This window comes from Dipteris shenzhenensis, chromosome 8, assembly GCF_047967505.1.
Source record: "Dipteris shenzhenensis isolate YYH24624 ecotype China chromosome 8, Dip_SZ_1.0, whole genome shotgun sequence".
NCBI lineage: Eukaryota > Viridiplantae > Streptophyta > Polypodiopsida > Gleicheniales > Dipteridaceae > Dipteris > Dipteris shenzhenensis.
Window position 1 is genome coordinate 37,949,474 of NC_141603.1, and position 18,773 is coordinate 37,968,246.

Consider the following 18,773-nt stretch of genomic DNA (forward strand, 5'->3'; position numbering starts at 1 on the left):
TGATCACATGCCCTAGTAGGTAGTCACTTCGGACCACAAATGCACACTTCATTGGATTCACGCTAAAAGACACTTCTCTACAGCATTGAAAGCATAGCCGCAAGTGATCCACATGATTGGATTTGGTTCCAAACATGCTAAGGTCATCTAAGAAGATTCTCATGAAATCTATTAAATATTCCCAAAAAATCTCCTACATAGCACACTGGAACGTTGATGGTGCATTCCGCAATCTGAACCACATGACTATGCACACATATACCCCCAGGCCATAATGAAAGTGGTCTTTGGCTAGTCCTTTGGTGCCATCTGAATCTGATTGTATCCACTGTACCCGTCCAGTAGACCTCGTGCCCCATCACTTCATCTAGCATGGAATCCATATATTAATACACACAAATCTACAGCTTCTTGTTTTTCTTAGGCACAATCACAATTGGGGAAGATTCTTGATTGTTGCAATGATTCCCACCTGTAGTAGCCTCTCTAGTTTTGTCGTGACTTGCTTAGCCACATGCAATTCATGCGGTAACGGTGCATTTTGGTAGACATGACATCCTTCTTCAAGTTAACTCCTTCCTGAATTCCTCTTCTAGAAGTGTGCTGATCTTCATAGGCTTAGAGCTCCCATCAACATCTAGGAACACCGTCTCCAAAGCATCTTCATGCACTCGCGTTACCCATGTCATTCGCTCCTCAAATTCCCTCTCCTGTTCCAGGACATCTTTCATATCTAGATCCGCATACAATAGGTCCTCCATAGGTTGCAGTTGCGGTTGTGGTGACACCAGACCGGTGGTTCTGCTAGCCAACGGTATTGTGCCAAAATTTCCATGACATCAACTATAAATAGCAGCACCATGTCCGAGTTATTGCCTAGAAATTCCTCTTCTTCCTCATCCTTGAGACTATCTGCCATGTTCATTGTTTTGGCCATGGTTGGTTGCACTACCCCCTCGACAAGTGCATAGACCACCGCCATTGGCATGCAGACCTTGTGTCTAGCCCATTGCATTGACAATGTATTGAGAGCCCAATTCTCCCTCACCTTTTCCTACCATAACCAGGGCCATCCCGAAAGGAAACTGTACTCTGGCCGTCGCGGTGCCTCCATGCTAAGCACGATGAAGGAAACTATGGAGTCGATTCTGGCAACCTCCATGCACACGTCTCGTAGCATGCCCAAAGGATCGCCGTTGATCAACCATTTGGACCAAAAATGGCACCGCCGACCCCAGTCATTTCAGCCCAATTATTTGCATGTCCGTTAGGTGATGATGTTAACCCCAGATCCACCACCGACCAGTACCCGTGAAAAGCTTCGTCCATTGATGCTCGCAGAGATAACTGGTATCCGCATGTTGGTGAGGGGTACAGCTGCAACTGGCATTGATGCAGTATGAAAGACATCCACCTTTGATACCGATGACTCTCTAGTCAACGTCTACAGGAGTCTCTTATGAGATTATGGCACCAACTGCAACAATCATCCCAACAAGATCTAAATGGGCACCTCCAAAAGGTCTTCCACACCATCTTCATTCATCTGGGTCAAAACCCTCTTGCCCTCATCGTTCCTTCGGAGCTTGGTTTTGGAATCGCCTTTGAACTCTTGGTACAACCTTCTGAGTGGCCTAGTTCCCACATGACCATCGGATGTGGCACCTCTTCAAATTGGACTTTGTGGACTTTCCCTGCTCTCGGAGTAGCTATCAGCTTGTCTTCCATTGGCACTCTTCCTGGACCCACTCTAGCACCTGCTGACGCATTGTCTCTTGCACATGCCATTGAAGTAATGCGGGTTTCTTCTTGACTTTGGTCTACATCACTCTACCTGATTGAGTTACCACATTCACATCTGGTGCAAAGGCTGAGTCATCCTCCACGATTTGCACCATAGATGTGTTGGGCATCTTCCCCACCATCTTTTAACATTTTTGCTTCTGGCAATCCCATTCTTGAGCCTCAGGGCACTCATTCTGCTAGTGACCTTCACCTAGGCAGAAGAAGCACATCTTCGCTCGTGGACTACCTCGTCCATGATGACACCCTCCTCCACCACCCCCTTGGACTGGAGGTTGTTCCTAAACTTCCGCAGTACCAGTATGCCACTACAGGCTTGGTGGTGGTGGCCATTGAGGTTGTCCCAGTGCGCGTGAGCTACGTTTGTTGTAGCTACAGTGCTCTGTTGTGTTTGTATTAGTCTGGTAAATCACACACCACTGCTGATTCATCGCACACTCCATTCTAGAATGCCCCGGATTCCTGCAGTGTACACACCAAAGATCCGCATTTAGATGCCCCGCTGAGTGACTTGCGGATGCTGCGGAGTTTCCCTTCCATCCTTTCAATCTTTTTTTAGGATTCTTAATCTCCTCTACCTCCTATTCATCACATCTTTCGTTCGATGAACTTTCTGCCAAACTATCCTCGTCCGATTGTTCATCTCACTATCCCTTTGTTTTTTCCTTGAAGGCTGCTTTTTGGATTTTCCCTTACTCTTGGATGATTGACGTTCCCCCTTGCAGGGCTTCACCCACCTGGATTGCTTGATTGATCAGGTCGTTTAAGGGTAAAGTGACCTTGTTTCCTGTCACCACTACACTCCGCACATCCTTGGCTAGACCGCTGATAAAATAATCGTTCAACACCTCCATTGTCGGTCGTTGAGTCACTAGAACCCTTTGCAAAGGTTGGCGCGGTACTAAGCCGTGTAGTCCTCCATGTCCTGGTCACCTTCTCTCAAGATCCTCAGCCCCTCCAGCATCTACAGAATCATTTTCTCCTTACAAAATGCCGCAGAAAGCAACCTTGATTTCATCGTAATTCTAGAAGTGGTCCGAAGCATACTCTGCCAACCAATGTGATGTTTTGGCCTCCAACGTGGACTGGAAGATTGCCTGCTTCTGCACTGGATCGACCACACCAGGCACATTGAGAGTGTAAATTTTATCAAACTGGCAAATGTGGGCATCCAGATCATCACGATTCTTACCTTGGAATTTTGTATACTTCACATTAGCTACCGCCATTGCAATTGGATTGGCCAGAATGATCTAGACAATCGGTGCTTGTAGCACTGGTCTCCCAACTATCATCGTCACTTGGGAAGTGAAAAATAAACCATGAACCACCGATGAAATGCTGCCCGCCTATCGATGAAGATGACTCACTTTACACACGTCAAGCCCGTGGAAAGGGATGCACCGCATCGTTCACACTTAGATTGCAGTTGGCAATAAATAGGGCTCCTGTATTCAGGTCCATTGATAGTAACTCGATCTTCATCTCCATTTTTGACGTTTGGAGTTGTGGCTGTAGTTTTGTGTGGCTCTTTCTCCCCAGGATGAAAAGGCATGCTGATGGCAAGGCTTAGAAAGAGTGCTATCTTTTTCTTAACTCGTGGATCAACTCGTGGTGTTGGATGATGAGCAATTACAAGATCATTTGCCGGGTTGTAAGAGTATAACTTCCAATGAAATTTTGATTTAAGAAATTTAGAGAAGTCACATGCGTTCGATGGTCTTTCGATGATTAGGGGTCGATACATTCTCGTGGTTGCACGTGGATTGGCTTTTGGTCGCTCTTTCATCGCTTCCAATTTTGTATCTGTGTCTTATGGTGCCAAATCGCAATGACTTTGGTCTCAAGGTTGCTTTTGATGCCCATCGGTGAGGCTCTTGTGTCCTTCGTTGAGGGTCTTTACTTGGATGCAATTTGCATCATTTTTGGGCTTTTGCACCGTGTGTAGGTCTAAGTTAACTGCACATTGATTTTGCCCATTAATTGTGGGCTTTCATAGGACTGTGCTATCTGCTAGATCATCCTCACATTCAAAAAGGAGGAGGAGGAGGCCTTTAGGATCATTTCGCAAAAAGCATAGGGGTTTTGGGTACCAGACAAGCATCTGATACCATATTGAAAATAGAGTACGAGTATAGTAGTAATTGAATGTATCTTTCAATGAATAAATCGTGCATACAAATAGAGTTTGAGAGAGATGGTTGCCAAGAGGTACACCTCTTTGCATCACATCATGGGTGTGTGTGTGAATACAAGACCTTAGTGGTCTTATGTTCCAATATAAAAATGTATTCTTCCTTTGAAATTTGAACTTTACAAATTTGCACTGTCCACTAATATAAGTAGGGGAGTTGCCAATCCAGCACATATAAGTAGGGGAGTGCATTAGGCAATATTAGGAACACCACGTTCGAGTTTTACATGCCTCACAGGCTGAATTTGATGTGCATTCATCCAATTCCTATGGGTTTTGGCTATTTAATTTTCCCACACTCCTTGCATCTCTTAGCAGATACTATTTTGGATGCGGAAGTGATGAAGCTACCTATGACAAGTGCTCCATTTGGTACAAGTGTTGGGGTCAAAAAAATGTACTTTTTATGCAAGGTACTGCGTAGTGCCTATCATCTGCTCTCCCCTCTATGCTCTAGCAGCGCTCTAGCAGCCATCCACTTTTGTAACATATTTTTTATTCTCAATCTTGCGATAGATCTAGGCCCACCAATGACCCATGCAATCCGAGCACTTGTAGAGCAAGATGTTGTGTCTGCCTCAGGTATTTGTTTCATAAAAATGCCCCTCCCTCCTCCATCATTGGTAATGACTTTGCCTTTGGTGTTGGCAACCACAAGAGGAGGTGGTAAATGTAATACTCTCCTTTATAATTCTGGCATCAAGAAGAACACAAAGAAGATGTTGAAGACCACCTTTTACACAGCTACAAAACAAGCCTGTGTGGAAGGTAACATTTTATAAGTTCATGTAGTTATTTTGTAGCCACATCATGTCCTTTGCACTCACCGTGGCCCACATTGTTTGTCTAGTTTGAAATATGCTATGTGAGCAGGGCTGCAACATTAATCTAAAGTACATAATAGCTACAGACATTAAACCACTGATTGTTGAAGAAGATATTGCTTCTAAGATTATAGACGAGTAGAACAACCTATGAAATACTTTAACTGTTACATGACCATGGAAAGGTTGTTTTAGTTGTCACAATTTTATAAATCTTGGCGCACGGTTGGGCATTTTTAATGCAAAACTGTTAAGACGCTTTAAATTCTACATGGACATGGAAAGATTGTTTTAGTTGTTTGTTGTAAATTTTCAAATTTTGGCATATGGTTGGATTTTTCTTATGAAAGAAAGCTCCTTAAAATGAAAACCGAGCACTAGTTCAAAAATCATTTAAATGCATTTCCATGAACATGGAGTCCCAACTTTTTTGGGGCATGTATACATGTTATTTTCCGTGGAAAACATTAGGGGAATTTTGGACTCAAAAAGGGCCTCATAAGGAGTGGATTAGTTAAATGGATTAGGAACTAATAAGGTCTATAAAAGGTCCCATCACCCCCATATGAGTCCAAAAAAGTACACCTCCCTAGGCTTTGGTGGTCCCAAAAAATGCACCTCCCTCTCCCACTTGGAGGATCCACACCATGTGTAAGAAGTCCACCCTTTTTATACCCCAAGGTGGTCCTCGCTCCTAAAAAGTATCTCGTGGGTACTACTTCCCCCAAAATTTTCAAAAATTTCAAAAGTGCCAAAAATGACCTGAAACCCTTCCAAACCTTCCCCCAAACCATGCATATGCACCCAAATCGCTTTCTAACCCTTGAATCCTTCTTCTACTCACCACAGTCACTTTCCAATGCCTCAATCCTTCTTCTTCTCACCTAATCACTTTCTAACCCCTGAATCCATTTTCTTCTCACCATAATTATTTTTCATCACTTTTCTAACTCTCTCATGGCTCCATTGCAAGATTCTTCTACAATATGGTGCTTGGCAGTTGATACTGTAACAACAAAGCTATTTTGTAGTCTAATTTTACTTTTACTCAATAACTCAAATCTATTTTCTCACATCTCTCATTGTTCCATTTCAATGTTACCAACAAGAAGTAGAAGTTTTCCCTGAGTTACAGGCACATGTGACAAAATGTGTTCTTGGTAGGTTGCGGTGGAGCAAGCAATCAATCAAAGGGTGTAAGCTACATGGTGCATGAGGGCTACGTCTAGGGATTATGAACTACCTTCTCCATATAGCTTATTGGATAAACATTATTCAAATCTTTTCAAATATGTGGAAGTAATCTTGATTGGATTTCAAGGAACTTGAGCATGGATGGATAGAACATTGAGGCAATCAAAGGTAGAGGGAAGAATCTTCTCTAATGTGATGGAAGTGGTCATCCTTTAGCATTTACCACTATACCCATCAACATTTATCTGTCTTGTATGTGTTCTTTTCCTTTAGAGGACACCTATTTTATTATAGAGTGACCTTTTGTAGACACTATATTTTGGCTCCCCAACAAAGGTTGCTTTTACTTGCCCTTTCTATGATAATTGATATTATTTCATTCCAAAATAAATAAATGTTATCATTCCTATGAAATAAAGTAAAATCATAATCTATGTTGTTTTATTATTGTTGTCTTATTCTTGCTGCTTGTTGAAGTTTACCCAACGTGATGGAAGTGGTCATTCTTTAGCATTTACCACTATACCCATCAACATTTATCTGTCTTGTATGTGTTCTTTTCCTTTAGAGGACACCTATTATATTATAGTGTGACCTTTTGTAGACACTATATTTTGGCTCCCCAATAAAGGTTGCTTGTACTTGCCCTTTCTATGGTAATTGATATTATTTCATTCTAAAATAAATAAATGTTATCGTTCCCATGAAATAAAGTAAAATCATAATCTATGTTGTTTTATTATTGTTGTCTTATTCTTGCTGCTTGTTGAAGTTTACCCGAAACTCAATTTCAAAAAGGCCTCTTGGCCTCAATGTGCATGTGGGTGTGCAATTGGGTCAAACAATGTAAGTTTGGTCCAAATGTGTGCTTGGCCAAGAGGACTTTGTTGTGTCTTATGACATTACTTCTTGTCGCTAATCAGCCCCTTTCTCGTGATTAGCAAGTTCCTCTATAATGAACACCAATACACCCCATTAGCCACACATCTATACAAAAAATCAGTTGAGTCAAGAAAAACAAGTATTGTGTAAACAAAGAAAGGCAACCACTTGAACTAGGCTTCAACACGATTGAGCCCCAAATAGTGGTTCCCGACAAATAAAAGAGAAAAAAGATGATTTGGAAAAATATTAGGCAATCTTGACCCCCCCTAAAAAAGAAAAAAACTATTTGGGGGAACCAATATTTGGGGCATGGAGAGACATTCCCCCCTAAACAATTTGAAAAAAAAAGGTGAGATGGCCCCAAGTGTGAGCAGGCGCGACTTTGGGCTAGTTGGGGTCCCTATCTAGCCCAAAGTTGCACTTGCTCACACCTGGGCCATCTGGCCTTTTTTTTTCAAAATGTTTTTGGGGGAATGTCTCTCCTTGCTCTAGATAGTGGTTCCCAATAAATAAAAGAGAAAAAAAGTTATTTGGAAAAATTATTAGGCAATCTTAAACCCCCCCCCAAAAAAAATTTATTTGGGGGGATCACTATTAGACATCCTTGATTTGTTGGGAACCAATATTTGAGGCATGGAGACATTCCCCCCCATGGGTCCCCGTCTAGCCCAAATTCGCACTTACTCACACATGGGCCATCTGGCCATTTTTTTTCAAAATTTTAGGGGCGAATGTCTCTCCATGCCCCAAATATTGGTTCCCAACAAATAAAAGAGAAAAAAAGTTATATGGAAAAATATTAGGCAATCTTGAACCCCCCACCCTCCAAAAAACCTATTTGGGGGAACCACTATTAGGCAACCTTGAATTGGGGGAACCAGTATGGAGAGATATTCCCCGTCTGGCCCAAAGTCGAACCTCCTCACACCTGGGGCCATCTGGCCATTTTTTTTCAAAATTTTTGGGGGGAATGTCTCTCCATGCCCCAAATACTGATTCCGAACAAATAAAATAGAAAAAAAGTTATATGGAAAAATATTAGACAATCTTGAACCCCCCCTCCAAAAAACCTATTTGGGGGAACCACTATTGGGCAACCTTGATTTGGAAAAATATTAGGCAATCTTGAACCCCCCTCCTAAAAACCTATTTAGGGGAACCACTATTAGGCAACCTTGATTTGGGGAACCAGTATTTGGGGCATGGAGAGACATTCCCCCCCAAAAAGTTTGAAAAAAAATGGCCACATGGCCTCAGGTGTGAGCAAGCATGACTTTGGGCCATACGGGGACCCCGTCCGGCCCAAAGTCGCACTTGCTCACACATGGGGCTATCTAGCCATTTAAAAAAAAATATTTTTAGGGGAATGTCTCTCCATGCCCCAAACACTGGTCCTCAACAAATAAAAGAGAAAAAAAGCTATTTGGAAAAATATTAGGCAATCTTGAACCACTATTAGGCAACCTTGATTTGGGGGAACCACTATTTGGGACATGTAGAGACATTTCCCCCCAAAAATTTTGAAGAAAAAAGGCTAGATGGCCTTAGGTGTGAGCAGGTGCAACTTTGGGCCAAATAGCATCCCCGTCTGGCCCAAATTCACGCTTGCTCACACCTAGGGCCATCTGGCCTTTTTTTTTGCAATTTTTTTGGGGGAATGTCTCTCCATGTCCCAAATAGCGGTTCCCAATAAATAAAATAACAAAAAGGTGAATAGGAGAAAAATTAGGCAATCTTGACCCCCTAGTTCTAGCCAAGTCCGTAACCAAATATTATGCCTACATGTAGGTGCAATGATAATCCTCTCAAATCTTTCTAAATGAAGTGATAAACTCCATACTGATACTCCAAGTACTGCAAAGCTAATCTTGGAAGTTCCTTTGGAAAGAACTATGCATTAGAGAATACACTCATGCCTATGACATACAAAGCCAAACACCCTACCAAGCCTTAGCGAAATGGGAACTAAGAAAAAAGACAGCGGATTCACATGGTCAATTGAAAACTTGTTCTTCAAAACCATGAAAATACTAGTAAAAGATGTATGACAATTGTTGCTACTGTAAGCAAGGATTAAAGGATATTCTGTTGAATGATGATGATTTCTATTGCCTTGGATATCTCTATTCATGTATTCATTATTTTGTTCTTTACAATTCAATAGTTTTGCAAGTATCTGAATTAGATTACACCAATGATATTGTTTCATGCAATCCATATTGTTTACATAGTATTGTTAATCTGGTGCAAATTGCAAGACGTTGATGATTTGCTCATTAGTCTTTTCTCTTATTTTTGAGTGATGAAAATTTGTAGAAATTTCTGTATGGAACAATTTTGCGGGTTTGAGATGAACCCCAAAACATTCGTGATCTTGTAGTTGGTTCTTACCTTCAAAAGATCTTGGTTCAACATGATATTGGTGGCAGTTCTTTCTCCATGATGACTATGATAGACGACACTTTTGATAGTGGTTGATTTTCTCTAACGGATGAAGCTTATAAAATGTATCATCATATGATGGGAGACTGCCACAATTTGAAGATAATTAGAAGCAATTGTTGATTCCATTGATTTGGTTCTAAAGTTCTTGAATTCAAAGGAGACAAGCAATGGATATTATTGCGGAAATAAGGGCTGAAGATCACAAGGACTAAAGCCGATGGTCTATATTCTACTAAAGACTAAATATATAGAAAGGAAGGAGGTCTATATTCTATATTCTACTAAAAACTAGAGATATAGAAAGGAAGGAGGCCACCACAAGCTTTCTAGATGAAGAGTATTGTGGATGAAATGAAATAATCTACAATGAGAGATATTGATAGATCTTGCAGAAAAGTAACTACTTGTATATGGTGCAATTAGCAATGCATTTAGAAATAGATTTTTCATGAAGCATACAAAGGCCAAAACCTTATGAGAGATGAGAAATGGTGGGTCTCAGAACTAGATGTAGGCGCTACTAAAATAGTCCATGATCTTGGATTAAGAATCAAAGATGAGGATAAGAAAGAAATTGTTCTAAAAAATTTACCTTCTAGGTATGCTAAAACTATCAGGATTTTGAGGCTAGATGATCATATGGACTCTTAGATTGTGTTGATCTTTTGCTTAGTGTGAAGAGGAAAGAGAAGATCCTTTCCAAAGTGAGCCTAATTACATTGCTAAAGCAAGGGGTAATACAAAGATCAAGAAGAGCTATGGGTATATGGAAAGCATGGGAATGTAGAAGAGCATTGTTGGAGAAAGCAAAAGGAAAGATAGAAAATCAAAAGAACAAAATCTATGAAGTGTCGACATTTAAAAAATGCAAATTTTGTTGGGGTTGTGGAGGATGACTAGGCCTTTTAAAGCTATTGTAATGCTCGTGATTAGCATTTTCTTTGGTTCTTAGGGTGCTTGTTGTCATTGCACTTGTGTTGAGTTGTTAGTCCAGTCATTTTATCTGTTAATAGCTCTCGAGACTTTGTTAGCAGGTCAATTGATATTCTTCCCATTCAGCTCTAAAGGGATTGTTAGAGTACAACCCATATGGAGGGGATTCAAACTTGCTAAGGTTCATTGGATGGCATATGAAGTTAAGTGGTGGATAGTTCAATGTGAGTGATCCATGCAAGTACTTGTAGGTGATTGGTTGTCTAGAGTGGCTGGCAAATGCATGAAAGTCATGCGGTGGCATTAACACATGGGTTTTGAGTAACATGAAGGTAGAGACTCTTGAGGATTATATTTCTTGGTGTATGCTATGAGTTTAGTAAACCCAAACCGAGATGGTTAAGTCTATTTCCAATGGATGACATCAAAATCATACAAAGCTATAAGATTTTGTTATGATGTTAGTCGATGGAAATCGAAGATGTAACATTTGTAGAGAAGAGTATAGGGACCAGTGATAAGAATGAGTAAGCATATGAGCTAGGCGCCATGAGAGTTATAACCAATTTAAGAGGAGCCATCCATGCAAATGTAGACTCCATGGTGGATATGATATAGTAGCACATCAAGAACCTTAGGTTGTGACGAATAATAGAATAGCATGAATCCAATTCTAGTGACACACATACACACACGGCATGTTTTTGTTTTTTCAAAAAGATTGCATCATTAAGTATGAATTAAAAATGCAAGAGCAAGCTCTAATGTGAGACTACATCATGCCATGCATGGGAAAAAAACCCAGCTCAAAAAAAGCTAACAAAAATCCAAGGTGGGGAGCGTGGAACCCCTAGCTCTAGGGCGACTATCGCAAGGCATGCACATTTTTGCAAGGCTTGGCCTGTAGAAGTTTTCTACATATTCACTCTACAAGGGATTCGCTGGTTGTATAGTTCCCCCCCCTAGCTGTTAGCCCCTACACCAGAGACTCCCTAGGTAATGAGACGGGTTTCTCTAGAACAGGGTGGTTTTCTTATTTTTAACCTTTATCGATTTTTTCCATAGCACCTTCGAGGCTGTTGTTTTGTATGAAGTTTTTTAAGCATTAATAGAAGGTTCTTTTCTTTGCCTTAAAAAAAATTATTTCTGGAACTAACTATTCAGTTCCAAGGCATGTGATAGTGACTGGTGTCTCTACCATGTCTCTTTCTCCTTCAATATCTTTAGTGAACTTACTCAGATAATTTGCTAAACCTTTAGTTTCTGCTTAATATAAGTAGCCACTTGGAAAATATCAATTTCACCGATAGGATCTATAATTCCATCAAGCACGACTCCACATCTTGTAGAAATGGGTCTACAACTTCCAAATCTTTAGGTTGATAGCTACTTGGTACCTTTCAAGGGTTAGTGGAAATGCACACATTTTTGCCATTAGTCTTGATTATCATCCCCAATCATGTAGTACCTTTGCACTCTTAAGCCAAGGTCATCCCAATAGAATAGTGTTAGCTCTTTCCCACAGCTTCTGCAAGAAGAGTAGGGTATTCTCAGTATGCATGGTTTCGAGGATTTTTGTACCTACAGATATATCAGGGTTGTCATTTGTAGTATACATGTAGCTTAGGACCTCGAGGCATATTCTGGTGAGAGACATAGGCTTAAGTGTGGTAAGAAAACATAGTGCATGCATGTGTGAAAGGAATGTGCATCATCATGGTTGAGGTAATGAAGGCTTTCACCTTCATTAGGAGGAGTTTAAGGGTTAGAGGGAGGTTCAGGGTTTAGAAGAAGGCTCCAAGCTTTAGAGAGAGGTTCCAGAGTTTAGAAGAGGCTCAAGGGTTAGAAGGGGGATCCAAGGTTCAGGGTTACATGGTGGAGAACTCGTCTCCCTCGTAAGTCATGGAGGTTAAGGGTTGAGGAACTAAGGGTTTAGGGGGAGAATAGGAGTGGGAGAGTAAGAAGGTGTAAGAGCATGGGGGAAAGAAGAGAGAGGAGGGAGGAGGAGGAGGGAGGAGGAGGAGGAGGGAGGAGGAGAAGGGAGGAGGAGGAGGGAGGAGGAGAGGGAGAGGATGAGTTGCAAGGCTGGAGGAGAAAGGAGGAGGAGTTGCAAGGTTAGGACATGCTTTTGGACGTGAAGTGCAAGGAAGCATGGACACTTGAGGCAGTTTCTTGGAATACCAAAGTAGAACTCAACAGTGAATACAATGCCCCAAAGAGTCTCCATTATGGAATATTTATACAAGTTATAGAGATTCTCTCTCTGCATGTAGGAATTGTAAGACATTCTCTCTCTACATGTAGAACTTGCATATAGAAGTTGCATGTAGGAGTTGCATGTTGCATGTAGAACTCGCATGTTGCATGTTGCATGTAGGAGTTGCATGTAGAACTCACATGTAGAACATGCATGTACGAATCGCATGTAGGACTTGCATGTAGGAGTTGCAAGTAGAAGTTGCAAGTAGAACATGCATGTAGGAAGCGCATATAGGAGTTGCATGTAGAACTCGCATGTAGGAATCGCATGTAGGAGTTGCATGTAGGAGTTGCATGTAGAACTCGCATGTAGGAATCGTAAGTAGAACTTGCATGTTGAGGGTTCCTAAGAGAGATTATTCCTAGCCTTATGCAAGTACAAGTGGAGCTTTGCCGCTACTCTACACACACATTCTGTACTACCTAAGTCCATGTTGGCACAAAGACAACATACTCTAGAATCCATTTTATTAGCCATCCTCGAGTTATGGCTTATTATGAGCACGTAGCTGGGTTGCCATGCATGTAACCCAATGGTTGTGGAACTTGTGTCATGCCAGTCAATCCTGTTGTAAAGCCTTGGCACCATACAATTTTTGCTCAGTTTCCAGGTAGCGTGTATCCACCATTCAAACAGAGACACGTGGCATGCTTCTAAGAAGATGACTCTTTGATAGAGTCGGCTTGTATTATGAGCATCGACCCGTTCATTGGGATTGAAACTGAGTGGAGGCAAATGGCTATCGAGGTAACATGGGACCTCCAGAATGTATTCCAATGTTTTGCAGAAGATAGCACTTAGGCAAAGGAAGCGATCAATGTTGCCGCGCATTATTTGCTCATGCTGCTCAAGTGCTCGGATCATTGTGCCTTGGATATTCCATTCTACACCAGAGTATGGTTCGATCATTGGCCAATTGATGGTGCGATCTTCATCCAAAGTGTGTATGTTGGCTTCCCATCTTTGACGTTGTGGAACTGCATAGAACTTGGAATGGGTTTTGAGACATGGAGGTGCATGTAGGTACTCTTTAAGAAGATTACATCAAAGAGCTTGGGACGGTGCCAATCAGGTTGTGGATCCAACTTGCTTATCCAATCTTCACTAATTTGACACTGATGAGGGTTGGTAGGGAAGTTGCCCAAGGTCCATCCACCTCGAGTTTTCATATCATGATATTTGCTCCAAAATTCCTTGATGGGGTTACTGGGAAGTGGTATCACATCAAAATCATACCCATCATTGGAACTTGGCATGGGAGTACAAATTGGATTATCTGGATCTTGATATTCAAAATCAATTACTGTGTCATTTTCTGTTGATGGCAGCACGGTAATGACGAGGTAGGGAGAGAATCTGGGGACATGGGGGAGAAATATGGTTTGAGCAGCTTGGTAATTCTCGAGGGTAGGATTAGCAAGGGAAGAGAAGAAACTAGGTGTGAGGGGCTCGTAAGTTTGTGAATGTTGGGTTAGTTGAAAATGGTGAGAGGCATGAGCAAAGAGACGATGGAGGGAATAGATGTTAGGATGTTTCTCATCTTCGGACAAGTCTTGGCAAATTATGCACAGAGTTTTGGTCCCTATGGAACGTTCTCATTTGATTGTTGGATGAGCCGATATCTTCCATTGGATAAGCACTCGTGCGTTGAGGTGATCTTCCGCTTGTAGAGCAACCACAAGCTCTTGGTACACCATCGTTGTGCATTGTAGTGGGGCTTCATTGGTGTTGTCTTCCATGGCCTCATTGTTGTGCACTAGCAATTGGAGTTCAAGCTTGGAGATGATTATCTTTTGGGATTGCATCTCATCCATTTTTTCTTTGTATTTATGGTAGATGGATGTATATGCCTCCTTAAGCTTTCTCCTTTGCAAGGTGACCTTCGCCGGTTGAGGAATGTCTTTAGTGGTATTGGACCATTGGTCCAAGACTTGTGCTTGTGAAGTGTTGGCCTCTTTAACGGTACCAAGTTGGTCCTTTAAGATTCTGCATACCCTTGTAAGCTCATCAATGCTGAAGGCAAGTACTGCCAAAGATTGTTTCATGTCTTCAAGCTTGTCTTTGCAATCCTAGAGCTCTTCTTCTTTGTGAATTAGAGTGAGTCGAGCTTGTGCCAGTGGCTCCCTCTGTTGAGCATGTGCAGAGGTCAAGGAGTTATAGTAGGTCTGTAGAATTGCCGTTGCTTGTACTGTTGCTGTCAGCTGTGTTTGGCTTTGGTGGAGGTTGGAGGTCACATCCCTCATTGCCTTCTCTTGAGCTTGGAGAGCTTGGTTCATGCGCACTTATTCTACCTCCTTCTCATCTATTTGCACCCGAAGTGCCTTGACCTCTATCGAGATTGCGTGGAATTGGTCTTTGATTTCTGTTACAGTCTGTTTGTCCAATTCTCTTGCATATTCTTCCTTGGCCAAGCTAGTGAATAGTTCGGACATTTGTATCATTCGGCTAGCTTGATGTTGGAGAATAACAGACAGTGATCAGGACTGGCGATACTGCTGATACAAGTGGTGCCCATGTAGCCACCCTAATGATTATGTAGTACTTGTGGAAGGTTGTTCCAATGGTATTTCAGTCACTTGGGTACAATAGTCATACTGTTGATATGGCACTGGCTCCCCTTGTGGCTCATGGATTGGCATGGCATCAATGGGTGATGCTAGTGTCGATGTAGCCTCAGGCTCTGGTGCCAATCTTGCCTCAGGCTCTAGTTGCTACTATTGTTGGAGATATATTGATTCCAGTTGTGCACTGAGCTGTAACATCTTGTGGGACAATTCCTCAATTCCGACCTCCAGAATAGGCATTTCTTCTGAGGTATCTGCATTTGCCAATGTGATACTAGGAGAAGTTGGTGACATCTCCCATACTGGTGACAAGGAATGTCCAACTCCTCAATAGGTTTTGGTGACTAGGGCAGAGTCATTTCTTGTTCCTGTAGCTCTTTTTTGATGATTATAGCCAATAAGTGTGGAATTTTACATTTTTGGCCTGATGAACCATCTAGTTTTTTTGTGAAGAAGACGACTAAGTGCTGGATCCAGTCTTGCTTTAGTTTCCTACTCAGCAAAACAAATGTACCGAGTGGAAGGGATCGATTCTTGCCACACTTAAAACCCCCAGGATTGTGGATAGGAATTGTGCTGCTTTCTTGAGGTGAGGGTTAAGGATGGTGCGAAGTAATATGTCATCCCTATGGAACATTATGCCCTTGGCGAGGAGAGGCTGTACTTCGAGAAATTTAGCATCGGCAGGCCATGTAGGATATTTGGCACCTTGTGTTGGGAGTGAGAAGGCCCTTTGAATGACCGTACTGTCGAGGATAATGTTGAGTGGGCTCTAATGTACAGTGGTGGTATCGTACTTTGCCAACCTGTGCATTGCTGGAGTGGTAAGAATGGAGAAAGTCCCTAATGTATGTGGTCATTGTAGGACTGTCCTCCAAGGATTTTAGGCTCTCATACAAACTACCTAGACTCATTTGCTCTAAGAAAGATGTTGTTGCCTTGGAAAGAGCATAAGTCAATGTAGGTGGCCACACAAGTTCCAATGACTGGGCCCCATCAATGGTTGTTTAGGCCGGTGGTGATTGGGGTGGCATTTGTTCTTCTTGGTCATGCACTAAATCCTCCTAAGAGCTATCGCTCTGGACCACAAATGCCTGTGGTCGTCATGGTTGAGAGGATGTAGATGGCTGCAAACTCTAGAGGGGGTTTCGTGGTTGAGGCGGTGGGCTCTTTCTGCGCATCCTCTTCAGTGGCGGCATTTTTTCGAGCTCATACGTCCGATGAGGCACAAAAAAATCAGAGTATTTACATAGGTATGAGGCCCTAATGAGACTTAGTGAATTTTGTTACAATGGTGGGTCCATAATGTGCGACATTTTTGTCTTGCAAGTAGACTTTTAGTACACTCACAAAGCCTAGTGAGTTTGCATTATTGATGTTTTTGCCAGCTGTGGAGGGATTGGAAAAAAATGAGTAGAGATGCTTCGGCATTGCCTATGCATCAAGCAAGATGAGTACCTTTATAGTACTCTCCTTACAAATGACTACTTTATAGTACTCTCCTTACGGATCTCATTTTTGTTGAGGAAGATGATCTAGATGAGTAGACTTGGGCATCATGGCTATGATTAAGCCGTTTGGCTATGGACATGTTTGGATCATGCTTAGATTTATCATTTGCATTGTATGTTTAGATCGACCATGAATTATTATTTGACATTTTGTATTACTACATGTTGGATGGATGTTGCACATGGGCATAGACATAACTACCATATATCATGTTGTTCATAATGAGCTATCATCTTGATGTATGCTTTGTGATATAGCCAATCAAGTATGCACAAAGCCATGTAGCAATGAAAAGGCATGTATCATGGTTTTGCCAAGGCATGGCATCAAATTGTTATTTATCTCATCATTCTTTAAGTTGAATATGATCTAAATTCGTTACAATTCACTCCGACAATTTCGCTCTACACTGGCCAATCAATTCCATTAGTCCTTCCAATTGTGCCCCATGTTGAACCTTAGAAGCAATTGATGAAAATGTGGACTCCTACATCAGTGACCATTAAAAGCTTGTATCACCAAACCCCCCCCCCCCCCACCCCCCCAAACGCTTCCCCCCAATTTGGCCAATGAACTTCTCAAGATGGTCACTTGTTTTTCAATCAACAAATTTGGGTTCATAAAACTTTACTAATTGGCATCTATATTTAACATGCATGTAGGTATATCAAATCAACTAGAATAAATTTGATAACCACATGAATATGTCATCTCCTACACTATTATTGCTTAGTGGATAAATGATTGTTAGATGGAACAAATGAAGCATGCTTTGTTGCCAATCATAAAAAAGCTCGCAAATATTTGAGATTGCCCAAAAAGCTCTAGGAGATCGTTGCCAAAAAAACAAAACATAAAACCAAAAACTAGTTCCCCTCCATAACTCACCACACAATTTCCTACCCACCCTTCCGTGATAACCAACTACTCCCATCACCCCTCTAAAGTTGCTCTACCTATTCACAAGTCTTCTCTCGAGCTACTTCAACAAGTTAAGAAGCTTTCCATGCCTTGTTCCATGTTTTCCTACTCATTCCATCCCAAAGATCTTTTTTCTAAATTTTTAATTAGCTCTTTAAGAGGCACAAGAGGGGCTTTCTACTTCATCACTTTAACCCGCTCACAACACAAATTACTATTGTGCTTATTCCCTCTAGTGTGTGATGTTCTTGATTCGCAATTTTGCAAGAATCTTGTGATGGAGTATGGACCTGCAAGATGCCCATTCTGCTACACTTCAAGAAAGTGCAGTCATTCTCTTTCTTGAACGACCATGTCAAAATGGGTTAAACAAAGCTCATTCAATTTTCACACATTACAATAAATCTTGTCAATTACTTCAATTACATTCGTGGTTTGTATTACAATTTTTTGGAGGCTTTTTGAACACCCACAACAGTGTTTCTGTCATAAATATACAAACAATGCAGTTTTCAACCTTCCGATAGTCGGCCTAAAAGTTGGGTTCCATTAACCACACACAATAGTCACCTTTAAGATTACAACAAACTCCATTCTAGATAGCAAGCACTAGAATCAAAGGAAGGTGCAAATAGTTCAACACATTCGCACCTACACATGCACAAGCATCCAGACACCCACATGAGCATCCATTGAGACAACAAAGGGCTTCATACCTAGTTTGTATCAGAACTGCAAAGTGCACATTCAATCATCATGAAGACTTCAAGAGATCCCTAACCAATAAATATTTCAACTTCTTGCAACCTAGCTGCAATTGTTCCATTTAAATGTGTTTTATATGGCAACGCACACGTAAAAATAGGAAGTCATCACAATATCAATATGCCACTACTTCACTAGCAAATGGGCTCAGTATAAGGTCCCATGTCAGCAACTTATGGTTTTCCTATTTTTTAAGCTAGCATATGCAGTTTGTAAGTTCACTAATACAGCATCAAAATACGTGTAAATGAATGCAAAGAACCAGCCCAAAGCCATCTAATAAAAGAAAACTGAACAACAGAGCTTTAAACCTCAAGATAAAGCATCACAATGTTGAGTGATCAATTCAATCCAAATAGCGGGGGCTCACTACAACGATGTCCTCATCAAATCAACTATGTCTCGTCCCTACATTCTCATGCTAATCTAGCTTCGTTACTTTCCAAGACATTAAACCAGAAGTCTTCAACCCA